Below are 6,203 nucleotides of genomic sequence, written 5' to 3' on the forward strand. Positions count from 1 at the left end.
GCAAAAATCTTGTGAAATTCCTTACCGACGGTATCCCGACCATCAAATTTTTGGCGCTGTTGCCGGGGAATAGTTGCAACATATGCCTTGATATTGGTTATGTGAATATGTGAATATTGTAGATAGTTTACTTTCTTTCAATACTTAGCTAGAGTTTAGATTTCTTTTCTATGTGTGCTATGACTCCCAAGTTTGATGACTCAGTCTCAACCGAATTCTAGCTTAGCCAAGTTTGACCCTGAGATTAAAAGAACTTTGTTACACACTCGGCAAGCTAGACTGCGGTTGGACTATACGGCTAGTACTTCGGCCTCTCTTGAGGAACATACCGAATCACTAGACAGTACCGAGAGTGACTTGGAGTCCGCTACTTCCTATTCTTCTGTTGGCACTACTAATACATCTTTGCATCCCACAGGTGAACTATTCATGGCGGAGCCACAACGGATCACTTTGCATGAGCAAGGAGCTCCGGATATCATACTTCAACCTTTGCAAGCAAGGTATCCCAACCTTGATCCAAACTTTGAGTTGAAGAGTAGCTTGATACATCTACTTCCTAAGTATCATGGGTTGCCGGGTCAAGACTCCATCCAACATCTAAGAGATTTTCAAGTTGCTTGTTCTACGGCTCGAAGGCATGGAGCCGATGAGTTGGCTATTATGGTTTTTGCCTTTCCCTTCTCTCTTGAAGGGCAAGCAAAGACATGGTTTTATTCACTACCGGATGAAATTGTGACCAATTGGGATTTCTTGAGAAGAGAGTTTCTAGATAAGTTCTTCCCACCGGAGAAGACCGATTACGTCCGGAAGGAGATATCGGGTATAATGCAAAGGGACCAAGAGAGTTTATATGAGTATTGGACTCGGTTCAAGAGGCTATTGAAATCTTGTCCCCACCATGGATTGAACACTCACTTGCTCATTAGTTACTTCACCGGAGGTCTTTGTGTGGAAGATAGAAGATTGCTCACCGCTTCTAGTGGTGGTTCCCTTTCAAAAAACAAGACGGAGGGAGAAGCTTGGAAATTGATAAATGATGTTACCGAGGCTACACAATATGTAAGGGTAAGAAGTAATCCTCTCAAGGGTGTGGTAGAACCACCCCCTTCCGAAGCAAGCTTAACCAAAGCGCTTGGGGACATGACCATTATCCTCACGCAAATACAAAAGGATCAAAAGGAATACTACTCCATCTAAGCCATCCAAGCCCCACCCCCAGTTGCTCAACTTGAAGGCTCTCCTAGGATTTGTGGTTTGTGCTCTAGCACCACACATTACACCGATCAATGCCATCAAATTCAAGAGGAGCATGCCCTTGTCGTAGCCAATGTGAATTACAATAACCGTCCGCCCTATCCTTCTCAAGGCCAAAACAACTACTCTCATGGTAGTAATCAAAATCAAGGGTGGAGAGATAATGTACAAGGGAGCAATCAAAACCAAAGATGGAACAACTCTTCTTATGATCACAACAACAACCAATCTTCATCTCAATACCACCATAACAACAACAACCACCAAGCCAACCAAAATCACCACAACCAAAACCAAAGCAACTACACCAAATACCAAGCACCACACCATAGACAACAATCCAACCAAACCTCTTCATCTTCCACCAATCAAGTTGATGAGCTTAGAGCTGCTATGGAGAAACGGCATGAGAGCAACAAGGCTCAATTTGATGCCTTGGGCGCTCAATTGGCCAACCTCGCCGACATGCTTTCAAAGATGTCCATGTCCTCCTCTAACAACAACACCAACCAACCATCAAGCTCTTCTAACCTTCCATCCCAACCTCAACCAAACCCTAAGGGTGGTCTCAACGCAATCACTCTACGGTCGGGGACTACATTGGAGGAGATACCTCCTAGGGTCATGAAAGACATTCATGAGGAAGAAGTGGTTGTTGAAGCTCCGCATAATGAAGAGGAGGTAGACAAAAGGCATGAGGAAGAAGGAGCAAGCCTTAAGGAACCCAAGAGGAAAGTTATTAAGGATGAGTCCATTCCTATCCCATTCCCTTCCATGGTGAAGAAAGCAAAGAAGACCCCAGAATTTGATTTGAACATGCTTCAAGTGTTCAAGAAGGTTGAGGTAACCATACCACTTCTTGATGCTATCCAACAAATTCCAAAATATGCAAAATTTTTAAAAGACTTGTGTACACACAAGGATAGGATAGGAGAGTTGGAGACATTATCCTTGGGTAGTTCGATTTCTTCCTTGATGGAGCCTATTCCAAAGAAACTTGGTGACCCTGGACCTTGTTTGGTGTCTTGTTGTATTGGTGGGCGCACTTTTCATGACTATATGTGTGACCTAGGAGCTTGCATAAGCATCATGCCGCTTTCTATCTTTGTGCAGTTGAATTTAGCTCCATTAAAGAAGTCGGCAGTGAAGTTTGCCTTAGCCGATAAAAGTGTGATCACGGTGATGAGAATAGCAGAAGATGTACTTGTGGCGATCAAGGATATAGTCTTTCCAGTTGACTTTTACATCCTTGAAATGCCTCCAACAGAAAATAGAAGCTCATCCTCCATTCTACTTGGTAGACCCTTCCTTAAGACCTCTAAATTCAAGTTAGATGCCTTCACCGGCACATATTCCTTCGAGGTCAGAGACAAGACTATCAAGTTCAATTTAGAAGAAGCCATGAAGCATCCTCCCGAAGAGCATTCCATTCTTCGATGTGATGTAATCGATGAAGTGGTAGCGGAAGTGCGAAAAGAAAACTACAACAAGTTATGCCACCCTATTGTTAAAGAGACGGATGACCAAGACGATGAACAAGAGAAAGTTGTTGAGAATGAACTCCGTGATCTTGATGAAAAGGAACCTCAGCTTGAGGCAAAGAGTGAATTGAAACCTCTTCCATCTCATTTGAAGTATGCTTTTTTAGAGGACAACCAAAGGTTTCCGGTCATTATTGCTAGTGAACTTTCTAGTGAAGAGGAAGGGAAGCTCCTGGATGTTCTAAGAAGGCACAAGAAGGCAATTGGTTGGAGCCTAGCCAATATTATGGGGATTGACCCCCGCAAGTGTATGCATCGTATATTTCTCCAAGAGGGAGCTCGGCCAGTTAGGCAACCGCAAATGAGGCTCAACCTAACCATCCTTGATGTGGTAAAGAAGGAGGTCACTAGACTACTTGATGCGGGTATCATATATCCAATTTCTGACAGTGAGTGGGTGAGCCCGGTCCAGGTTGTTCCCAAAAAATCGGACATCACTGCGGTTAAAAAGGATGATGGTGAAGTGATCACCAAGAGAGTACAAAATACGTGGCGAGTGTGCATCGATTATATAAGATTGAATGCCGCTACAAGGAAGGACTACTACCCTTTGCCCTTTATCGACCAGATGTTGGACCGTTTGGCAGGTAAATCCCATTATTATTTCCTTGATGGATTCACTGGTTATTTCCAGATTCACAGTGCCCCTGAGGATCAGAAAAAGACCACATTCACTTGCCCTTTTGGCACCTTTGCCTACAAAAGGATGCCATTTGGACTATGTAATACACCTGCTACTTTTCAGCGGTGTATGATAAGTGTCTTTTCCGATCTGATGGAGAATTGTCTGGAAGTCTTTATAGATGACTTCAGCGTTTATGGAACTTCATTTGATTGTTGCTTAGTGAACTTGGCCAAGGTCTTAGCTAGATGTGTTGACACTAACCTTGTCTTGAATTTTGAAAAATGTCACTTTATGGTAAGACAAGGTATAGTGTTGGGGCATGTAGTATCTCATGAAGGCATTTCTGTAGACCCGGCCAAGGTCGATGTTATGACCACTTTACCTCACCCCTCATTTGTGAGGGAGGTCCGCTCGTTTTTGGGACATGCAGGGTTCTACAGGCACTTTATTAAAGACTTCAGCAACATTGCTTTGCCATTGTTGCGCCTACTCCAAAAAGATGTGGACTTTGAGTTTGACAGTGCATGTGTGAGTGCATTTGAAGAGCTAAGGAGAGTTCTTACCACAGCACCGATTGTGCGAGGCCCAAACTGGACACTACCGTTTGAGATAATGTGTGATGTGTCAAACCATGCTGTAGGTGCCACGCTTGCACAGCGCGATGGTAAACTCCCTTATGTCATTGCTTACTCTTCTAAAACATTGGATGCGGCACAATCCAACTATACCACTACAGAAAAAGAACTCCTAGTTATTGTCCATGTTTTAGATAAATTCAGATCTTATTTGCTAGGGTCCAAGATAGTGGTATACACGGATCATGCAGCTTTGAAGTACTTATTAACAAAGAATGAGTCAAAACCTAGACTTATACGTTGGATTTTGCTTTTGCAAGAATTCGACATTGAGATTAGGGACCGGAGTGGGTCTCAAAACTTGGTTGCGGATCATTTAAGCCGCCTTGAGAATTTAAAATTTGACCCATTTCCGATCAATGACTCATTCCTATTGGATAGTTTGCATGCTGTGTCGGATAGCTTTCCTTGGTTTGCACTAATGGCGAACTACTTGGTTGCAAAAATCTTCCCTCCTAACTTTTCTAAACACCAAAGGGATAAGTTGAGGAGTGATTCCAAATACTATATTTGGGATGACCTTCACTTGTGGAGGAGGGGAGTGGACTAAGTAATTCGAAGATGCGTCCCAGAATCTGAAATCCAACCTATTCTTGAAGCTTGCCATTCGTCTGAATGTGGTGGCCACTTTGGCCCACAAAGGATAGCTAAAAAGGTGTTGGATTGTGGATTCTGGTGGCCAACCTTATTCAAGGATGCTAACCAGTTCTGTGTGTCTTGCCATCAGTGTCAGAAGTCAGGAAACACATCCCAAAGGGATGAGATGCCTCAGCAGCCTAGGTTGTTCTGTGAGATATTTGATGTATGAGACATTGACTTTATGAGACCGTTCCCTAACTCAAGTGGGTATTTATATATTCTGTTAGCGGTTGACTATGTGTCAAAGTGGGTAGAAGCAATACCTACCCACCTTGATGACGCCAACACCGTCATTTCCTTTATCAGAAATAACATTGTATGCCGTTATGGGTCACCACAAGCAATCGTGAGCGACTAAGGATCCCACTTTTGTAACAGGAAAGTAAAGGCACTACTCAAGCGCTATGGGGTATTGCATAAGGTTGCCACTGCTTGTCACCCACAGACCAATGGACAAGCAGAAGTGTCCAACCGGGAGATTAAGAGAATCTTGGAGAAAGTGGTCAATCCACAAAGGAAGGATTAGAGCCTCCGGTTAGGAGATGCACTATGGGCGTATAGGAAGTCCTAGAAGACTCTGTTGGGGATGAGTCCCTTTCGGATCGTCTATGGTAAGGCATGCCACCTTCCGGTGGAGATTGAGCATAAAGCCTATTGGGTGGTAAAGCAGTGCAACATGGATCTAACCAAGGCGGGTGTGCCCAGGAAATTACAGCTAGAGGAGCTCGAGTGTTTGAGGAACAAAGCATATGAGAATGCCTGGATCTACAAGGAAAAGACTAAAGCATTTCATGACCATCACATCTGGAAGAAGAATTTTCAAGAAGGTGATGAGGTTCTCCTCTACAACTCGAGGCTTAGATTCATGCCTGGAAAGCTCTGTTCTAGATGGAAAGGACCCTTCAAGGTGAAGGAGATAAAGCACTATGGGGTGGTGGAATTGTTTGATCCTAAAAGTGAAGCAACTTTCAAGGTGAATGGACATAGAGTGAAGAAGTACCATGGCTACAAGCTCCCAAAAGAGATAGAAATGTTCCTACTAACGGATGCACCTAGAGGAGGAGAAGCTTGAGCGACTAACCGTCCAACTTAAGGACGTTAAAGAAAAGTGCTTGGTGAGAGGCACCCCACCGTGGTAAGATCTTCCTTGTGTATACCTTCTTGCTTTTAGCTCTAGATTTTTGTACATTTTGTGACTTCTTGATGTTGTTGATTGCATAGGAATGCTAGTTTTGTTGATCTTGTTGGATAACTAGGATGTTTATATTGATTTCATCATTTTGGTATGGACAAATTGTTGAAGTAGAGAGAATGCTATGTTTTGAATAGTGCATGAACTTGTAAGTGTTGTCTTGACTACTAGCTTAAACACCTACCAAGAATATGTTAAAATAGCCCTTTCTATGTTGTTTAAAAAAAAACAAGGAAAAAGGAGCATCCGCGTGCGAGCGCACTGTGCACGCGCGCCGGTGGTGCATTTCATACTCCTGATCCAAAAACCCGAGA

The sequence above is a fragment of the Arachis ipaensis genome, chromosome B6 (assembly GCF_059453495.1).
Source record: "Arachis ipaensis isolate K30076 ecotype BB chromosome B6, ASM5945349v1, whole genome shotgun sequence".
NCBI classification, from domain to species: Eukaryota; Viridiplantae; Streptophyta; class Magnoliopsida; order Fabales; family Fabaceae; genus Arachis; species Arachis ipaensis.